The sequence below is a fragment of the Mandrillus leucophaeus genome, unplaced genomic scaffold, assembly GCF_000951045.1.
Source record: "Mandrillus leucophaeus isolate KB7577 unplaced genomic scaffold, Mleu.le_1.0 Scaffold458, whole genome shotgun sequence".
NCBI classification, from domain to species: Eukaryota; Metazoa; Chordata; class Mammalia; order Primates; family Cercopithecidae; genus Mandrillus; species Mandrillus leucophaeus.
In genome coordinates, this window is record NW_012104898.1 from 842,200 (window position 1) to 851,894 (window position 9,695).

Here is a 9,695-nt window from a genome sequence, read left to right on the forward strand (position 1 = left end):
TTTTTTTTTTTTTTTTTTTTGAGATGGAGTTTCGCTCTTGTTGCCTGGGCTGGAGTGCAATTGGTGTGATCTCTGCTCATTGCAACCTCCACCTTCCAGGTTCAAGTGATTCTCCTGCCTCAGCCTCCCGAGTAGCTGGGATTACAGGCATGTGCCACCATATCCAGCTAATTTTGTATTTTTAGTAGGGACAGGGTTTCACCATATTGACCAGGCTGGTCTCGAACTCCTGACCTCAAGTCACCCACCCGCCTCGGCCTCCCAAAGTGCTGGTATTACAGGCATGAGCCACCGGGGCCCAGCCCCACCCTAATCTTTTATTATGCAGTTGGGGTATCTACCTGGCAGACACCATATTTCCTGTCTTTTTAGTGCACATGTGGCCACAAAGAAAAGGGAAGCGGGAACCTCCACACTGAACATGTCTGGCACCCAGGTAGCCTTTTTCTATTGGTGCAGCTGCCAGCATTTACCTATGCAAGCTTCCAGCTTGCTTATTTATGTCTGCAGCTTGATTTTACAGGCTGCTCTTTGTTAGAAATGAAGTGATTTGGAGGCTGCTTTTTGCTAACAGGGAATTACCAGGGATTCTCTTACCCTTACTATCTACCTAAATGTTTCCTTTTTAGCTCCTGTATCACCAACACTAGTTATTTTTATTTACTCTTTTGATAACGGATTTTTTTAGTGAGTGTAAAGTAGTATCTCAATGTGGTTTTGATTTGTATTTCCCTAATGATTAGTGATGGTAAGCATCTTCTCATACGGTCATTGGTTCTTTGAATATCTTCTTTGGAAAAATACCTTTTCAAATCCTTTGTCCATTTTTAAATGGGATTGTTTGTTTTTTGTTGTTGAGTTGTCAGGGTATTAAAATATATATAATTTTCAATGTTAATCCTTTATCAGATACATAATTTGCAAATATTTTCTCCCATTCTGTAAGTGGCTGTCTTAGCTAGGACAGCCATAACAAAATACCATAGACCACATGGCTTAAGCAACAGAAATTCCTTTTCTTACAGTTCTGTAGTCTGAGAAATCTGGTTGATTTGGTTCCTGGTGAGGACTTGTTTTGCTGTCTTATAGGCGGCTCCCATCTTGTCCTGGGGCATTAAAAAAAGCCAATTATCATCTTAAAGAGAAGGTTGAAACCTACCTCTGTAAAGCAGAGGAGGTTTCAACCTCCAAATGGAGAGGAGATGGAATGATTTAGTTCATCATAGGAAATCTGGCACCACCAAAGGTTAACCTGACATCTGTCTGAAGATTTGTTTTCAAGTCCCTGTTCAGCATGGTTTCCTTTGTGACCTCCAGAAAGTCACTCAGATTCTTTGAACCTTATTTTTTTCATCTCTAAGCCCTCATTTCATTCTGATTTCTATTTAGAGAGATTATAGGACTAGGACTCATGATTTTCTTCTTAATATTGAAAAGGCTATTCCAAGACATCCACTTTGCCATGAGAATCTAATCTGCAGAGGATACAAGGACTTGAAGTAGCTCAAATTATACATTTAGAACATGTTCAATCCAGGGTCATTACTCAGTTTACCTTTGTATTTCTTTCTCCATAATCATATTTTTCTAATTTAAAATATTATGTGGTGCTGTAAATATATTTCGTAACTACCTTTTTTACATTCTTCCATGTAAGGTCACTTAGTGTTTTAACTTTATTATCAAATTAATTTTACTCAATATTATTGTACAAGTTATTAAAATTTTATTGCTAATAATTTTCAGACAGTTTTAATTAATAAGCATTTAATATTCAACATTATGATGCCCACATTTGAAGTATAATTTCCCCTTGCTTAAATTGCTTTTCAGTGCCCACCAGTACTGTCTTACAACACTAGAAATTTCATATTATGGTAAACAAATGATGGTAAATTTAGGATAAGATGTGTTTAGATTCAAGTTTGTAGATGTCAGTGCACTTTGAATGTATTGAGTCATCTTAGAGCTGGTCACTGTTAGTGGATTACTACGGTTTGTTATTCCTGTTTTGCTGATAGGTAGCACATTCAGAATATGGGGTTTGCACACCATTAGTAAACATAGAACTCCAGCCCCCTGTGTTGGTAGTTTTCCCTCTTTAAGATTCCTGACAACTCTGCAATCAGCTTCTCTTGCTATGTAGAGTTAAATGGATGTTGGAAAGCTGTCACTATTATTCTTAAAGGATTTCTTTAGATGGTGAGACGGACTTCTGCCCAGGAAGCTAGTCAAAATGCTGCATATATGAGAGGTCTGAGCACATTCACAGGTCCCTGCAGCTGTTAGCACCTGTCTGTGAGCAACCCTTGATCTTTGATCTCTTCTTCTGGTAGATGCTTTAATGGTGAGGAAAACTATATTCTGCATGACTCCTGATGCCATATGGCTACTCTGGCCACTGACAGCTGCCGAAACAACTAAAATAACAGCCTAACCTTTCATTTTCACTTTCTACTTGAGTGGGAATGTGAAACTTTGCAGCTTTTATCTGGGTTGTATGTTCAAGTTTATTTCTTGCTTGTTTATTTATTTAATGTATACTGATTATAGGATACATCAGTCAAATGTAAAACTTTCAGATATTTCCATAGGATTACAATACTTTTGTATATTATATGAGTAGTTTAAAATTTTATTCCTCTGTTTTCCACTTTTCCTTTTCAATTACCTGATTTATAATGTCACATCTCTTTGAAAGAACTTAAAGGCAAGACATTTCCTAGTATCAGCCAGCATCAGGACTGAAATAGTCTTTGCAAAGTTACAACAGTGAGAAAAAATTGACATCAGAAAATTATCACAGTAACAAATCTGCTTGCCTCCAACCTCCAACCTATCCATGTTCATTCCTGGACACAGGTCAAACTAACTTTGGGAGGAATTTAGTTTATAGTGTACCTTTTTTTTTTTTTTTTTTTTTCCTGAGAGAGTCTCACTCTATCACCCAGGCAGGAGTAGAGTGGCATGATATCACCTCTTTGCAGCCTCCGGCTCCCAGGTTGAAGCGATTCTCCCACCTCAGCCTCCAAAGTAGCTGGGATTACAGGTATATACCATCACACTCGGCTAATTTTTGTATTTTTTGTAGAGATGGGGTTTCCCTATGTTGGCCAGGCTGGTCTCAAACTCCTGACCTCAAGTGATCCATCTTCCTCTGCCTCTCTAAATGCTGAGCCACTGCACCCAACCTTATAGTTTAACTTCGAAACAAAGATAATAATAGCCCTTTCCAGGAAATTAAAAAAAAAAAAACCCTCCTTGAGCCAAAGATCCCAAGATTCCCAACCTCCCCAGTTGCTCGTACAGATAACATCACTATTGTAAAATCTCAGATTGGTGTTCGAAGTATTTTTTCCAACCCTGCATTCTGATAGCTCAACTGGCACCACCCAGACCAGTAAAGTGGTTTAATTGGTCATGTAGCCCCCCACCCCCAAACTGACTCAGTGTAAGAAGATGGTTTTGAGTCCCTATGATTTCATTCTCGACCCGATCAATCAGCATTCCCCGTTTCTCAGTCTCCTGCCTGCCAAATTATCCTTTAAAAACCCTAGTTCTTTATAACTCAAAAAACGGACTGATTTGAGTAAAAACCTAGTCATTCATCTAGCCAAATCTCTGTGCATTAAACTCTCTCTATTGCAATTCCCATCTTGATAAACTGACTGCATCTGGGCAGCAGGCAAGAGGAACCCATTGGGCGGTTACAGGACCTTTGTGATTTTGTGCTGCTTGTCTCAAGTTGTAGGTTCAGGATATGATGGTGGAGACAAATGACCAAGTTCTGCTTTAGTTAGGCCCAGAGGGCATCACCTGTGCATTTCCATGCAGAATCTACATTGTGAGATGCAATGCCACAACCCCACCTGTCTGACCACCTCCTGGAGTAAGAGATAGCCTGCAGATGACTCCAGCCAAAGGCGTTGAGGACAAAACCAAATCAAAACAGACAACAGAAACAGGAGGAGGCGCCAATACTAGAAAAAAACAAGTCACTGATGTCAGTAAAACCATCAGGATAAATACTCTGGAGGAAGAGTGGTCGTGAGTTGGACTCACTCAGATCAATAAAGCATTTTATACCTGGTGCTGTTCCTAGATGCTTGCATGCAGCAGCCTGCCAGAAGTAGAATGAAATCTGTGGAAATCTCATAATTACTAGCTGCTGAGTATATGTCCTTTCTAATTTGTAGAGGAAGATTGACCTTAAGATAATTACCTGAAATTAAAGAGGATGTTGACATCTATATTTCCACCCTTGATGTCTTCTCTAAGCTCCAGATTCATATATCCAGCTATCTCTTAGAAAAAACCAAACTCATTATGTTTCCTCAAACTCATTCTTCTTTTATATATATATTCAATGTGTATATATATGTGTGTGTATATATATATTTTTTCTTTTCGAGACAGAGTCTTGCTCTGTCATCCAGGCTAGAGTGCAATGCTGCAATCATGTCTTACTGCAGCCTTGAACTCCTGGGTTCAAGGGATCCTCCCACCTCAGCCTCTCAAGTAGGTAAGAATACAGGAGTGCACCACCATGCCTGGCTACATATATATTTTCAGTCTCATCTCATTCACAGTTATGAACTCATTGTATATGTAGTGCTAGTAAAAATGAGAAATTAAATCAATATTTTTAAACTAAACCAACCCTGATAATGTAAGTGCATGTCAGTTAGGATCCTTTCTTCTACTTTTAACATATTCTAAGCTCAATAAATCAGAAGACATATTTTTCCTCAGGAATGTTCTTAAGGGACACTTTTTCCCTTTCTATGACTCTCAGACAAACTCCAACATGGTCTATTGGGAATAAATAACACCCAGTGAAGAAAACTGGAAGAAGAGGAGAGAGGAAAGGCAAGGCCATCCATATAATGAAGAGAATGTTGTCTAGAAATGAAAATGAGTAAGAGAAGGAATTATGAACGTCAACCAGCAACAAAAGCCCTTCTATGATTGCAAAACTCAGGTTAGGATCTAGAAATGGTGATAAGCTGACCTCTAAGTTCCCCAAGGCAGAGGGAAGTCAACGCGTTGCAGGGTAGAATCATCTAAGGCTCTCCTCAGAGTGTAGCATCCTGAGCCATTGCTGTGAGTCACTCAGATGCACTGTACATGCCTGACGGACATGATGCTTGGCCATGTGGGGTCCACGGGAAAAAACTTCCCCTTCACCCTCTGAAGTTTCACTAAAAAATGAACTCGCAAAAGGCAGATTCATTGGAGAAAAGGCGTACAGGTTTATTAACAGGCACACAAGGAGAACCACAGAGTACTCGCCACTCCCTAATGGGGTTCAGAAGCTTATCTGCTATCCTGGCAAAACAGGGTATGGGAGGGAGAGAAGATAAATTCTGTTGAGGGGATTACCAGGAAGAATGAATAGATCAGAGAATAGAGATTAATTTATACATTGTCTTGTGAATGGATCTGTTCAGGCATGGTTACATTCTCGGTCTTATAGGGAGGGGAAGAAAAAACAACTGTTCTCCTTAATGGGTTTGGCTGTTAGGCAGATAAAGAAATCTCAACTTCCTTCTGTGCTTTGGGAGAAACAGTAGAAGGTGGATCGGGGGGAAAGACCTTGAAGCTTCTTCGGTTCAGCATGTCAAGATGCCATATTATTGGGATATTATCTTCTGAGCCCCAACAACCAGCGCCTCACCTCCTAGGACGCCTTGCCTGGGTGCTTTCTTCTCTGCTTCCACCCCAACCTATGGAATTGCAACTGAAACCACCTTTGCAAAGATTACGATTACGACAATGAGAGAAATCCAACAGGGCTGACTCCATCTTGCGTCTGACCACCTAGCTGTCCCGGTTTATTCCTAGGTAGAGGCCAAGCTAACTTTGGGAGGGATTTTGTTTCTAGTTTAACCTTAAAACAAAGATGATAATAGCTCTTCACAAAACTAAACCGCATTTGTAAGACTAATGAAAGTCCATGAGAACAGGTGTGTGAGAGGGGCCTGAACTCTGCTAAGATGTTGGTGTAGTTTCTATAATAATCTCTTACTGCTCCAGAGTCATGTGGCAGAAGGCACAGGGTTCATGACTTCCCCAGTTGCTCCTATAAATAACATCATGATTGTGGAAGCTAAGATTGATTTTTTGCAACATTTTTCAAACTTACTGTACCCGGACTGTGACTCATGACCCAACGGGTCCTGTGGCCCCACCCAGAGGACCATTTTCCACATCCCTATGATTTCCTCCCCAACCAATCAGCACCACCCATTCCCTAGGTCCCTGCCCACCAAATTGTCCATAAAAACCCTAGCCTCTAAGTCCTTGGAGTGTCTGATTTGAGTAATAGCTCTGTCTCCCATGTGGCAGTCTCATGTCAATTACTCTTTCTTTCCTGCAATAGCATGGTCTCAGTGAATTGGTTTTGTCTGTGCAGCAAGCAGGAAGAATTCATCTGGTAATTACACAACCCTCAAGCTTGGCTCAGGTAAATTCTCTTATATTAGTTTTGCCTCAGGTTCTTCCTTTTAGGTCAATAATATTATTATTATTTTTTTAATTTACTTACTTGTCAGTTGACTGTTGTCCCCGCACAAGAAAATAAACTGCACAAAAGGAGGCAGCTGAACTCTCGTTTAGTGGTGTAGATTCAGGATCTAGAGTTGTGCATGCAATTCTAGGAGCTCAACCAATGGTTGTTAAGTTAGTGGATAAATAAAATGCTGACTTGATGTAACATCAGCATCATGGGGTAAAACATTGTATCTCAATCTTACTTCAAAGGAGGTTTTAGTCAAGGCTCCCCTATAAACAAAAATCTTCCTTCTCTTAACATGTAAAGTCTATTACTAACTTGTAAAGACCCCTTCCTAGCTTGGAGAGGGTGAAGGCCTGACAAGATAAGACACAGGGCAGGTTATCTGAGGGAACTCTTGAGTAGAAAAGGAAATTGACAGCACAAAGGCTGTAACAGTGTCTAGTCCTGGAGATTAAAGTGGGGGAAATGCCATTGAAAGCAGGTTGGGTTTCAGAGCTCCCTCCCTCAATTGTGATGCATACTACAAGATCATAGTTCTGATTAGAATGTCTTTTTTTTTTTTTCTTTCTTTTTTTGAGACAGTCTCTCGCTTTGTTGCCCAGGCTGGAGTGCAGTGGTGCAATCTTGGCTCACTGCAACCTCTGCCTCTCAGGTTCAAGTGATTCTCCTGCCTCTGCCTCCTAAGTAGCTGGGACTACAGATGTGCACCATCATGCCCAGCTAATTTTTGTATTTTTCGCCATGTTGGTCAGGCTGGTCTTGAACTCCTGACCTCAGGTGATCCACCCACCTTGGGCTCCCAAAGTTCTAGGATTACAGGTGTGAGCCACCACACCTGGCCAAGCATGTCCTTTTAAATCTCACCTGGTATCACAGGGAGAGAGGGAATGAGGAGTTTTAAAAGGACATGCCTTTAAACAGACATGCTTTTAAAACCCCTTGTCATTCCCTTTCTCCCTATAATACCAGGTGAGAAAAGATAAGATAAGAACTTTTATCTGAGGACTGTGAGTCCTTTTAAATAATCAGGCCCAGAGATATAAATCTGAGGACTATCTGTCCTTTTAAATACTCAGGCCCAGAGATTTAAAACTTCTGCTCATTCCCCTTCTCCCCATGATACCAGGTGAGAAAAGATAAGAACTTTTATCTGAGGACTATGAGTCCTTTTAAACAATCAGGCCCAGAGAGACATAATGAGATGGAAATCATGTCCTACTTCCCCCTTGAGCTACATATTCACATCTTCAAACTGCTTGCGGTTGGACACAGTGGCTCGTGCCTGTAATCCCAACACTTTGGGAGGCCAGGACAGGAGGATCACTTGAGACCAGGAGTCCAAGACCAGCCTGGGCAACAAAGTGAGAACCCTGTCTCTACAAAAAATGAAAATTAAAAAAAAAATAAAATAAAAAAACCTGCTCTGTATTGCCACAAGTAGCTATCAATTAACCCAATAATGCTTCACTAGACACCATAACCCATTCCCAGTAGCTTAACAAGGTATAGCCAATCACTATTTAATGTCATTTCTGTAAACCAATGTGAATTTCTGACAAACACTTCATATGAGTCCATTCCCTGTCCCCCTTTTCTGCCTTTAAAATCTACTTGGAACTGCTGCTACTCAGAGTGTATATTCGGGGCAACTTGAATAATGCTCTTGGGTTGCAGTTCTCAAACTCGGCCCAAATAAACTATTTCTGTTAATTTTGCTTCCGTTTCTCTTTTTTTTTTAGGTCAACACAGATTCTCAGAATTAAACATTTCTGTGTCCCAGAAGATGACAAAGTCACTCACAAAAATACCTCAAAATGTGTTTGTCAAGAAATTACACTTTCTCTTGATTTAGTGGACCACTTTCTAATTTCCAACCCAGATAAAATCCTCCTAGTGAAGCTGGTATTTCCTAGCACATCCTTCTACTCTCCCCAGCACACTGTTCCATCCCTGGATGGCCTGTCCACAGACAGCACTGCCTGTGTGGCCACTGGGGGAGGCAGCTGCATCCCAGAGATGGTGATGTCCAGGGCTTGATAAGGAAGCTCTTTGTGTGGCCTGGAGATGTCCCAGGAGCTTGTTGGTGCCCATCTTCTCTCATTTCCTTACCACCTTCTTTCTTGTGTTGCTTTCTCCTTCTCAGCTCTAAACTCCCTATGGTGCTGGAGCAGCCAGAGAACAAGTGTTACTAGAGCTGTTACCGCTACCTACAAGGAGCCCCATTCTGCACACAGAGGCTGCTGGCTCCTTTTTCCCAATCACAGACCAGAAAGTATGCGAAAGAAGATGTGGCTGTTCCGCAGGTTGGAGCTCTAGGATCGGAAGAACTCATCTGTATCACATATGATCCAGCTGAAAGTCCCTACAGACTGGGCCCTCTGTGTTTTTAGAGGCAGCTTCCAAGGGCAGGAAGACTTCCAGAGTGCAGGACTGAGCCTGCTGCTAATCTTGTTCTGGTCAAGAGTTTGATGAGGGCGACAAGAATTGTGGAGCGAGAACAGCAGCAGCAGCAAATCTGCAGAGAGGAATGCCAAATTCACTGCTATGATTTTTTTTTTTCTTTTTTTGGGACAGTTTCACTCTGTCACCCAGGCTGGAGTACACTGCCGTTTCAGCTCATTGCAACCTCTGCCCCCCGGGTTCAAGCAATTCTCCTGCCTCAGCCTCCTAAATATCTGGGATTATAGGCATGTGCCACCATGCCTGGCTAAGTTTTGTATTTTTAGTAGAGACGGGGTTTTGCCATGTTGGCCAGGCTAGTCTCAAACTACTGACCTCAGGTGATCCACCCGCCTGGCCCCGCAAAGTACTGGGATTACAGGTGTCAGCCACCACGCCTGGCCTGCTGTGATTTTTCATTGAACCTGATTAACTCATTTTTAACCCCTATTTTTGGTACAAAAATAAAACTTAGGCTGTAATCAACTGGTGGGCTCTTTCCACCTACTGCACAGATAAGATCAGACCACGGAGACCACAGCGTTGCAGTAAAGAAAGAGTTTGATGTGAGGCCAGCCACGTGGGAGAACTGGAGTTATCACTCAAATCAGTCTTCCCAAAGGCTTGGACGTCAGGATTTTTGTGTACAATTTGGTGGGCAAGGAGCTAGGGAATGGGTGTTGCTGATTGGTAGGGAGTGAAATCATAGGGGTGTGGAAAACAGTCCTCATGTGCTGAG